This window comes from Bos indicus, chromosome 18 (assembly GCF_029378745.1).
Source record: "Bos indicus isolate NIAB-ARS_2022 breed Sahiwal x Tharparkar chromosome 18, NIAB-ARS_B.indTharparkar_mat_pri_1.0, whole genome shotgun sequence".
Classification (NCBI taxonomy): domain Eukaryota; kingdom Metazoa; phylum Chordata; class Mammalia; order Artiodactyla; family Bovidae; genus Bos; species Bos indicus.
In genome coordinates, this window is record NC_091777.1 from 61,739,871 (window position 1) to 61,752,117 (window position 12,247).

The following is a 12,247-nucleotide window of genomic DNA, read 5'->3' on the forward strand; positions in this document are numbered from 1 at the left end:
CTAATCCTATCTTCTGCCTCTGTTATTCTACTATTTGTTGCCTCCAGAGTGTTTTTGATTTCATTTATTGCATTATTCATTATATATTGACTCTTTTTTATTTCTTCTAGGTCCTTGTTAAACCTTTCTTGCATCTTCTCAATCCTTGTCTCCAGGCTATTTATCTGTGATTCCATTTTAGTTTCAAGATTTTGGATCAATTTCACTATCATTATTCGGAATTCTTTATCAGGTAGATTCGCTATCTCTTCCTCTTTTGTTTGGTTTGGTGGGCATTTATCCTGTTCCTTTACCTGCTGGGTATTCCTCTGTCTCTTCATCTTGTTTAAATTGCTGAGTTTGGGGTGTCCTTTCTGTATTCTGGCAGTTTGTGGAGTTCTCTTTATTGTGGCGTTTCCTTGCTGTGTGTGGGTTTGTACAGGTGGCTTGTCAAGGTTTCTTGGTTAGGGAAGCTTGTGTCAGTGTTCTGGTGGGTGGAGCTGTATTTCTTCTCTCTGGAGTGCAATGAAGTGTCCAGTAATGAGTTATGAGATGTCTATGGTTTTGGGGTGACTTTGGGCAGCCTGTATCTTGGAGCTCAGGGCTGTGTTCCTGTGTTGCTGGAGAATTTGCTTGGTATGTCTTGCCCTGGAACTTGTTTGCCCTTGTGTGGTGCTTGGTTTCAGTGTAGGTATGGAGGCGTTTGATGAGCTTCTGTCAATTAATGTTCCCTGGAGTCAGGAGTTCCCTGGAGTTAGGGTTTAGACTTAAGTCTGCTTCCAGTTATCGGTCTTATTTTTACAGTAGTTTCAAAACTTCTCCTTCTATACAGCAAAATTGATAAAACATCTCCTTTCGAAGACATGGGTTGCTTTTCTGGGTGCCTGATGTCCTCTGCCAGCATTCAGAAGTTGTGTTGTGGAATTTACTCGGCGTTTAAATGTTCTTTTGATGAATTTGTGGGGGAGAAAGTGTTCTCCCCATCCTACTCCTCCGCCATCTTAGCTCCTCCCCTGTTTGACCATCTATTTGCCATGAAGTGATGGGACCAGATGCCATGATCTTAGTTTTCTGACTGTTGACCTTTAAGCCAACTTTTTCACTCTCCTCTTTCACTTTCATCAAGAGGCTTTTTAGTTCTTCTTCAATTTCTGCCTAACGGTGGTGTCATCTACATATCTGAGGTTATTGATATTTCTCCCGGCAATCTTAATTCCAGCTTGTGCTTCTTCCAGCCCAGCGTTTCTCATGATGTACTCTGCACAGAAGTTACATAAGCAGGGTGACAATATATAGCCTTGACGTACTCGTTTCCCTATTTGGAACCAGTCTGTTGTTCCATGCCCAGTTCTAACTGTTGCTTCCTGACCTGCATACAGGTTTCTCAAGAGGCAGGTCAGGTGGCCTGCTATTCCCATCTCTTTCAGAATTTTCCATAGTTTATTGTGATCCACACCATCAAGGCTTTGGCATAGTCAATAAAGCAGAAATATATGTTTTTCTGGAACTCTCTTGCTTTTTCAGTGATCCACCAGATGTTGGCAATTTGATCTCCAGTTCCTCTACCTTTTCTTAAACCAGCTTGAACATCTGGAAGTTCGCGGTTCATGTTTTGCTGAAGCCTGGCTTGCAGAATTTTGAGCATTACTTCACTATCGTATGAGATGAGTGCAATTGTGCAGGAGTTTGAACATTCTTTGGCATTGCCTTTCTTTGGGATTGGAATGAAAACTGACCTTTTCCAGTGCTATGGCCATTGCTGAGTTTTCCAAATTTGCTGGCATATTGTGCAGCACTTTCACAGCATCATCTTTCAGGATTTGAAGTAGATCAACTGGAATTCCATCACCTCTGCTAGCTTTGTTCATAGTGATGCTTCCTAAGGCCCACTTGACTTCATATTCCAGAACATCTGGTTCTAGGTGAGTGATCACACCATCGTGATTATCTGGGTCATGAAGATCTTTTTGTAAAGTTTTTCTGTGTATTCTTGCCACCTCTTCTTAACATCTTCTGCTTCTGTTAGGTCCATACCATTTCTGTCCTTTATTGAGCCCATCTTTGCATGAAATGCTCCCTTGGTGTCTCTAATTTTCTTGAAGAGATCTCTAGTCTTTACCATTGTATTGTTTCCCTCTATTTCTTTGCACTGATCACTGAGGAAGGCTTTCTTACCCCTCCTTGGTATTCTTTGGAACTCTGCATTCAAATGAGTATATCTTTCCTTTTCTCCTTTGCTCCTCGCTTCTCTACTTTTCACAGCTATTTGTAAGGCCTCTTCAGGCAGCCATTATGCTTTTTTGCATTTCTTTCCCATGGGGATGGTCTTGATCCCTGTCTCCTATACAGTGTCAAAAACCTCTGTCCATAGTTCATCAGGCACTCTGCCTATCAGATCTGGTACCTTATATCTATTTCTCACTTCCATTGTCTAATCATAGGGACTTAGTTTATGTTATACCTGAATGGTTTAGTGGTTTTCCCCACTTTCTTCAACTTCAGTCTGAATTTGGCAATAAGGAGTTCATGATCTGAGCCACAGTCAGCTCCTGGTCATGTTTTTGCTGACTGTATAGAGCTTCTCCATCTTTGGCTGCAAAGAATATAATCAATCTGCTTTCGGTGTTGGCCATCTGGTGATGTTCATGTGCAGAGTCTTCTCTTGTGTTGTTGGAAGAGGGTGTTTGCTATGACCAGTGCATTCTTTGGCAAAACTCGATTAACCTTTGCCTTGCCTCATTCTGTACTCCAAGGCCAAATTTGCCTGTTACTCCAAGTATTTCTTGACTTCTTACTTTTGCATTCCAGTCCCCTATAATGAAAAGGACATCTTTTGGGTGTGTTAGTTCTAAAAGGTCTTGTAGGTCTTCATAGATCCGTTCAACTTCAGCTTCTTCAGCATTACTGGTCAGGGCATAGACTTGGATTACCATGATATTGAATGGTTTGCATTGGAAACAAACAGAGATCATTTTATCATTTTTGAGATTGCATCCAAGTACTGCATTTCAGACTCTCTTGTTGACCATGATGGCTACTCATTTCTTCTAAGGGATTCCTGCCCACAGTAGGAGATATAATGGTCATCTGAGTTAAATTCACCCATTCCAGTCCATTTTAGCTTGCTGATTCCTAGAATGTCAACGTTCACTCTTTCCATCTCCTGTTTGACCACTTCCAATTTGCCTTGATTCATGGACCTAACATTGCAGGTTCCTATGCAATATTGCTCTTTACAGCATCAGACCTTGCTTCTATCACCAGTCCCATCCACAACTTGGTGTTGTTTTTGCTTTGGCTCCATCCCTCCATTCTTTCTGAATTTATTTCTCCTCTGATCTCCAGTAGCACATTGGGCACCTCCCGACCTGGGGAGTTCATCTTTCAGTGTCCTATCTTTTGGCCTTTTCATACTGTTCATGGGGTTCTCAAGGCAAGAATACTGAAGTGGTTTGCCATTCCCTTCACCAGTGGACCACACTCTGTCAGACCTCTCAACCATGACTCGTCCGTCTTGGGTGGCCCCACAGGGTATGGCCTAGTTCAACTGAGTTAGACAAGGCTGTGGTCCATGTGATCAGATTGGCTAGTTTTTTGTGATTGTGGTTTCAGTCTGTCTGCCCTCTGATGCCCTCTCTTAGCACCTACCATCTTACTTGGGTTTTTCTTGCCTTCAGTTTAGTTGCTTAGTCATGTCCTACTCTTTGCAACCCCATAACTGCAGCACGCCAGGCCTCCCTATCCATCATCAACACCTGGAGTTTACCCAAACTCATATTTATTGAGTCAGTGATGCCATGCAACCATCTTATCCTCTCTTGTCCCCTTCTCCTCCTGCCCTCAATCTTTCTCAGCATCATGGTCTTTTCAAATGGGTCAGCTCTTCACATAAAGTGGCCAAAGTATTGGAGTTTCAGCTTCAACATAAATTCTTCCAATGAACAGCTAGGCCTGTTCCCTTTTAGGTTGGACTGGTTAGACCTCCTTGTAGTCCAAGGGAGTCTCAAGAGTCTTCTCCAAAACCACAGTTCAAAAGCATCAATGCTTCAGCACTCAGCTTTCTTTATAGTGCAACTCTCATCCATACATGACTACTGGAAAAACCATAGCCTTGACTAGATGGACCTTTGTTGGCAAAATAATGTCTCTGCTTTTTAATATGCTGTCTAGTTTGGTCATAACTCTCCTTCCACTGGGTAAGTGTCTTTTAATTCATGGCTGCAGTCACCATCTGCAGTGATTTTGGAGCCCAAAATAATAAAGTCAGTCACTGTTTTCACTGTTTTCCCATCTACTTGCCATAAAGTGATGGGACCAGATGCCACGATCTTAGTTTTCTGAATGTTGAGCTTTAAGCCAACTTTTTCACTCTCCTCTTTCACTTGCATCAAGAGGCTTTTTAGTTCTTGTTCACTTTCTGCCATAAGGGCGGTGTCATCTGCTTGGACATGGGGTATCTCTTCACAGTTGCTCCAGCAAAGCGCAGCCGCTGCTCCTTACCTTGGAGGTGGGGTATCTGCTCACGGCTGCCACTCCTGTCCTTAGAAGTGGGGTATCTCCTCTGATTGTTCATCGCTCCTGTGCCACACCTCTGCTGCTCACTGCTCCTGCACCACGAAATGCTTTTAGGGGCCTATATTTATTGCCAGTGGATAAGTGACTGTAATGATGTATAATTTTTAAGTGTTCTTTTCAGACCCCAATACACATACAAAAAGGGCATGATTTGTAAGTGTGCAGCAAGATGATATTTCACAAAGAATGTATAACAATGGAAGCAGCTACTGGAGAAAGAAATAAAATATTAACCTGCACATACAAAGCGCCTCCTCGTGCTTCTTTTTAGTAAAAATGCAGAGAGGGCTGTCTGGGGAGGAAAGGCAGGTAACTGTATACTGTGTCTAGTGCTGCCCTTGAAATATAGGACAGAGGTAATTTGGAAGTAAAAGGAGGGGAACAGACCCACTTGCAAACAGTGACACAAGAAAGCTAAGGCGGCTATATTACTATCAGACAAAGTAGACTCTAAGAAAAGGAGAAGATAACAGACAAAGTGGATCATGTCATCATGGTAAAATGATCACTTTTCTCTTTTCCCCAGCTTTATGGAGACATAGTGTAATCTTTTGTAAATGACTATTTCTCTTTACTTTTCTGTCACAGACTCCTGGAGTTACACAGTAGACTTGATGATGGAAAGTTCTTAATTGGAAAAAACAAAAAACACCTGCATTGTCAGAGGTGAGGGAAAGAAGTAGTAAGTAATGATTTATTGATAAATGATTACAATTGTGTGGAACTAAAAGACAGGAAGTGAAAAAGGATAGACAGGTTAAAGAGTTAGAACAGAGTGTCTGACACCGAGATTATGCACATTCAAGATATTGATAATAATGAACTAGAGAGTTGTTTGTGGGAATGAGTATCTGTAGTAGAGTGAAGGAGGGATACAGGTCAAGAAACTGAGCAGCAAGATATTACATGAATTAAAATACAGATGGAGGTGGACGAACAGAATTAGAAATATCACTGCCTTCCTAGTTCGCATGACCGTACAGGCTTAGGAAGAAGTTAATGGAGATTGAAACTGTCAGGGGAAACTTTGTCAGAAGGGGTTGACATCACCCGATTCTGTTCTTTGCTTACTGCTGTGGGCCAACCAGATATCCTGTGCTACCAATGTGCTATAAGAGGCAACACAGAACACTGCCCATAAAAGAGCCTTGATGAGAAATTGAATCAACCCTTCCAGGTTATTCTGGCCGGTATAAGGATTAAATTAACATGAGATAGCTTAATGGGACAAAAATCAAGTGATAGCTCAATAATGTGGTGAAGGTGAAAGAGGAGAGTGAAAAAGCTGGCTTACAACTCAACATTCAAAAAATGAAGATCACAGCATCCAGTCCCATCACTTCATGGCAAATAGATGGGGAAACAATGGAAACAGTGGCAGATTTTATTTTCTTGGGCTCCAAAATCACTGCAGACAGTGACTACAGCCATGAAATTAAGACACTTGCTAAGAAAAGCTATGACAAGGCTTCACAGTGAATTTTAAAAAGAGATATTACTTTGCCGACAAAGGTCCATATAGTCAAAGCTATGCTTTTTCCTGTAGTCATGTTGGATGTGAGAGTTGGACTATAAAGAAAGCTCAGCCCTGAAGAATTGATGTTTTTGAACTGTGGTGTTGGAGAAGAAGCTTGAGAGTCCCTTGGACTGCAAGGAGCTCCAACCAGTCCATCCTACAGGAAATCAGTCCTGAATATTCATTGGAAGGACTGATATTGAAGCTGAAACTCCAATACTTTGGCTACCTGATGGGAAGAGCTGACTCATTGGAAATGACCTTGATGCTGGGAAAGATCAAGGGCAGGAGGAAAAGGAGATGACAGAGGATGAGATGGTTGGATGTCATCACCAAACTCAATGGACATGACTTTGAGCAAACTCTGGAAGTTAGTGATGGACAGGGAAGCCTGGCATGCTGCAGTCTGCAGACTGAGCGACTGAACAACAATTCAGGGGAGAGACCAAAGAAAACTGAGCAACTGACCAGAATAACCAAATCCTTTCCCTTCCATACCGTCTTCAGTTAAAGACTAAAGAGAGTGTTGGGGGTAGTGGTTTGAGACTTGAAAGAGAAGGAAGGCAATTCACATGAAGATGGAAAAACAAATGGTCGGTAGATTTATGTTAGCCAGGTCAGGTAGAGAACATAAGACAAAGAGGGGACTCAGATCTACAAGTCTCAGTGGGTTTCCTGATAACTTTGAAACATTTGCTTGCATGCAGAGATGTTTGCCTTAGTAATTTTAGTCATTTTAATTACACATATTAATCAGAATTCTTAACCCTTAAAAACTTTAGTTTCTATTGAGAAACAAGAAGTAAACAACTGTGAACTATTTGTTATACCAGTATTGAGAAACAAGAAGTAAACAATTGTGAACTATTTGTTATACCAGTATTTTTTTAATTGAAGTACCTCCAATTAAAATGAAATAATTTTTTAAATAAAAAAATGCTATCAACTTAAAAAAATCGAAATATCATTGGTTTACCATATAACATTAATTTCAAATATACAACATAGTGATTTGGTATTTTTTCAGATGATACTTCAGTAGAAGTTATACAAGATAATCGCTATAATTCCTTCCGCTCCAAATATGTCCTTAATGATTACGTATTCAGTTCAGTCACTCAGTCATGTCTGACTCTTTGCGACCCCACTGACTCCAGCATGCTTGGCCTCCCTGTCCATCACCAACACTCAGAGCTTACTCAAACTCGTGTCCACCAAGTTGGTAATGCCATCCAACCATCTCCTCTGTGGTCCCCTTCTCCTCCTGCCATGTGTCTCTTAATCCCATACCCTCAATTTGCCCCTTCCCCCTTCCCTGTCTTCACAGATTGCCACTTGTCAGTTTTCTGAATTGGTGAGGCTGTTTCTGCTTTGCTATATACATTCATTTATATTATTTTTTCATATTCTACACATAATATTATACAGCATCTGTAAAAATACCAAAGTCACTAGGCAGTCTACCTAAAAGTAATATAAACCAAGTCTTCGCATCAGGTGCTAAAGTTTTGGACTTTGAGCTTCAGCATCAGTCCTTCCAATGAATATTCAGGACTGATTTCCTTTAGGATGGACTGGTTGGAGCTCCTTGCAGTCCAAGGGACTCTCAAGAGTCTTCTCCAACACCACAGTTCAAAAGCATCAATTCTTCGGCGCTCAGTTTTCTTTATAGTCCAACCCTCACATCCATACATGACTACTGGAAAAACCATAGCTTGGACAGAAGGACTTTTGTCAGCAAGGTAATGTCTCTGCTTTTTAATATGCTCTCTAGGTTGGTCATAACTTTCCTCCCAAGGAGCAAGCATCTTCTACTTTCATGGCTGCAGTCACCATGCAGCCACAGGGTCTTTTCCAATAAGTCAGTTCTTCTCATCAGGCAGCCAAAGTATTGCATCTTTAGCTTCAGCATTAGTTTTTCCAATGAATATTTAGGACTGATTTCTTTTGGGATGGCAGACGACCCTAACCCACAAGACGGAGCAAGGAAAGTGGACCAGGTGTAGGGAGAGAAAGACAGGAAACCCCAGGAATTAACACCACCGTCAAACAGAATACTCCAGCTCGAGGGAACCACCACAGACTGAAGGATGAGTCTGCTCCTTCAAATGTGACAGCAGTGATGAAAGACTGCAAAAAAATACATTAAAAATCAAGCAGATGTGCCATCAGAAATAAAGATACTATGTTTCCAATAAGCTTCAACATGGATGAACCTTGTGGCCATTACTAAGAGAAGGCATTTCCATAGGAAATGACAAAGCCCGAAGGTTTCCACTTAAGTGAAGTACCTAGAGGGGTTAGATTAATAGAGTAGAATGGTGATTGCCAGGAACTGCAGCGGAGGAAGAGGGAATTTTTGTTTAATGTGTACAGTTTCAGTTTTGCAAGATGAAAAAAAGTTCAAGAGATTGGTTGTACAAACTATGAATGTCCTTAACACTTTTTTTTTTTTTGTCATTAACAGTTTTGAACTGGACACTTAAAATGGTTAAAATGGTAAATTTTACGTTACACATGTTTTACCACAATAAAGACCATTTCAGAACTACCCACGGATGGTAACCACAGAAGAGTCGGGGCTGATAGCTACACTGCAGGTGTTTCCCCCCGACTCCAATCTCACCCCAACAAGCCAGGGGTGAGGATTGTCTTCTGTGTTCAGGACTCCCCGCTTCTGTTCTTGGAGATGTCTCAGCTCCAGCCCCGCACGGCTTACCCTCAGACTCCCTGACTGACCCAGTGCTCCAGCCTCTGCTCCAAGGATCCAGTAAATCTAGGGTCACCCTCTTCTGTAGGAGACTGGGCGTTGAGTTCACATCCTCCCAAAGAGACCCCTGCAACCCCAGAGTGCAGGGGATCATTCCAGCTCCAGGCGGAGGGTGGAGAGACCTGTTTTCTAGATGAAAGTGTCTGTGCTGTGTCTGTGTGCACGTGTGTAAGGAAAGGTGGGGGAGATTAGATCAGTGCTGTGAGACTCTAAGACAATTTTACTCATGTTCAAATAATACTAGGGATTAATTACCCTTAAGTAAGGGTTATGATGTGGACACTGATTTCAGGCTCCTGTATTCTTCTGGCCCTTGGAATCTATGCGTTCTTCCTCTTCTACAGGTATTGAAGTAACTGTAAGGGACTTGAACACCCACAGATTTAGGTTTGTGTGGAGGACCAAATGCTTGCTGACTTATATTCAGTCCCCTTTGGGTTTGCTACATCCAGTAACTGTGTGAAGCTTGTTCTATTACTTATCATGGGCAGCAATTTTTTAAAATGGTGGCAAAATACACATAACATAACATTAACCAACTTAACCGTTTTAAGTGTACAGTCCAAAAATGTTACGGGTGTTTACATGATTGTGCACCCAGTCCCTGGAACACTTTCACCTGTGTCCCCATTAAATGATAACTCCCCAGTTCCCCCTTTACCTCAGCCCCTGGCAACCACCATTCTACATTTGTCTCCACGGCTTTGACTCTTTTCAGTACTTCATAGAAATGGAATCATGCGATATTTGTATTTTTGTGACTGGCTTAAGTCACTCAGCATAATGTCCTCAAAGCACCTCCACACTGTAGCATGCGTCACAAAGTCCTGCCTTTTTAAGGCTTAGTGATATTCCACTGTGGGTATAGACCTCCTTGTGTTTATTCATTCCTTCCTGGGTGAATATTTGTGTTGCTTCCAACTTTCCAACTTGCCAGAAGAATCCTGCGGATAGAGGAGTCTGGCAGGCTACAGTCAATGGGGTCGCGAACAATCAGATATGCTTTCAGCTCCTATGGATAATGCTGCTATGACCCTGGGTGTACAGCTATCTCTTTGAGAATCTATTTTCATTTCTTTTGGATGTACTGGCTGAAGTGGAATTACTGGTCTATTGCAAATTATTTTTAACTTTGGAGCAACCACCATACGTTATCCAGAGCATGTGAGCCATTTGACAGGCACAAGGGCTCATCAGCAGAATCTAAAGAAGAAGAAAACGCGGGTCCAGAAAACTAAATGGCTTCCTCAAAGGCACAAGGTGTTGGCGGAACCAAGATTCTAACCAGAGCTGCCTGGCTCTTTGAATGCTTGCTCTGAACCAAAATGCTAAACTTGGACTTTGGAGTAACAGCATGGAAGCCACCTGGCAGGTGACTTCTGTAACTGGGTCAGTCTAGCCTTGCGGAGCCCTGTCAGATCAGATCAGATCAGTCACTCAGTCGTGTCCGACTCTTTGCGACCCCATGAAGCGCAGCACGTCAGGCCTCCCTGTCCATCACCAACTCCCGGAGTTCACTCAGACTCATGTCCATCCAGTCAGATGCCATCCAGCCATCTGATCTTCTGTCGTCCCCTTCTCCTCCTGCCCCCAATTCCTCCCAACATCAGAGTCTTTTCCAATGAGTCAACTCTTCCCATGAGGTGGCCAAAGTACTGGAGTTTCAGCTTTAGCATCATTCCTTCCAAAGAAATCCCAGGGCTGATCTCCTTCAGAATGGACTGGTTGGATCTCCTTGCAGTCCAAGGGACTCTCAAGAGTCTTCTCCAACACCACGGTTCAAAAGCATCAATGCTTTGGTGCTCAGCCTTCTTCACAGTCCAACTCTCACATCCATACATGACCACAGGAAAAACCATAGCCTTGACTAGACGAACCTTTGTTGCAAAGTAATGTCTCTGCTTTTGAATATGCTATCTAGGTTGGTCATAACTTTCCTTCCAAGGAGTAAGCGTCTTTTAATTTCATGGCTGCAGTCACCATCTGTAGTGATTTTGGAGCCCAGAAAAGTAAAGTCTGACACTGTTTCCACTGTTTCCCCATCTATTTCCCATGAAGTGATGGGACCGGATGCCATGATCTTCGTTTTCTGAATGTTGAGTTTTAAGCCAACATTTTCACTCTCCTCTTTCACTTTCATGAAGAGGCCTTTTAGCTCCTCTTCACTTTCTGCCATAAGGGTGGTGTCATCTGCATATCTGAGGTTATTGATATTTCTCCCAGCAATCTTGATTCCAGCTTGTGCTTCTTCCAGCCCAGCATTTCTCATGATGTAGTCTGCATATAAGTTAAATAACCAGGGTGACAATATACAGCCTTGACAACCTCTTTTCCTATTTGGAACCAGTCTGTTGTTCCATGTCCAGTTCTAACTGTTGCTTCCTGACCTGCATACAAATTTCTCAAGAGGAAGATCAGGTGGTCTAGTATTCCCATCTCATTCAGAATTTTCCACAGTTTATTGTGATCCACACAGTCAAAGGCTTTGGCATAGTCAATAAAGCAGAAATAGATGCTTTTCTGGAACTCTCTTGCTTTTTCCATGATTCAGCGGATGTTGGCAATTTGATCTCTGGTTCCTCTGCCTTTTCTAAAACCAGCTTGAACATCAGGAAGTTCACTGTTCACACATTGCTGAAGCCTGGCTTGGAGAAGCCCTGTAGTGAGGTGTATTTCATGCCTCAAAGAGCAGGACACAGAGTCCTGCCATTTCTGATTGAGAATGGAGACGAGGCCTCTCGCCCTCCAGGCAGTGGTTTTTTGGGGAATATAATTGCTTTACAATGTTGTGTTGGCTTCTGCTGTACAACAACGTGAATTATCCATATGTTTACATTTATCCTATCCCTCTTTAACCGCCCCCCTCCCTCCCTCCCGCATCCCACCCTCTAGGTCATCACAGAGCCCCCAGCTGAGCTCCCTGTGCTATACAGCAGCTTCCCACTAGCTGTCTATGTTACACATGGTCGTGTATATTTCAATGCTACGATTTCAATTTGTTCCCCACCCTGTGTCCACAAGTCCGTTTTCTACATTTGCTCCTCCATTCCTAACCTGTAAATAGATTCATCAATACTGTGTTTTTTTTTTTTTTTTTTTTTTTAAGATTCCATATACTTGCATTAATATACACTAGGTCCTGTCACACAGAGTGAAGTAAATCAGAGACGGGCCGCTCTGGTGTGTGTGTAGGGGGGCACTGGGGGAGAATGGATATGTGAATATGTATGGCTGAGTCCCTTGGCTTTTCACCTGAAACTGTCACAACATTCTTAATCGGCTATACCCCAATACAAAATAAAAAGTTTTTTTAAAAGAGAAAAGAAAAAAAGAGGCCACTCTGGTTTGCTAATTTGACTAAGCTGGGCTAGAGTCTGTCCCTCCTTACAAATTCCATTTCATTCTGC

The 12,247-nt window shown here is 42.4% G+C and overlaps 1 protein-coding gene across 2 annotated transcripts in view; it reads left to right on the forward strand.

The window, feature by feature from the left end:
- Window positions 1-12,242, forward strand: part of LOC139177198 (cationic amino acid transporter 3-like) — a 32,081-nt gene extending 19,839 nt beyond the window's left edge. Inside the window, exons 14-15 of one of the 2 annotated variants that reach the window (XR_011561694.1) lie at window positions 5,143-5,220; window positions 6,101-12,242. The gene's annotated coding sequence lies outside the window, so the exon portion shown is untranslated. Of the gene's footprint in view, window positions 1-5,142 lie in introns of both variants that reach the window. The other variant, XR_011561693.1, reaches the window with a different exon arrangement.
- Window positions 12,243-12,247: the final 5 nt, after the last annotated feature.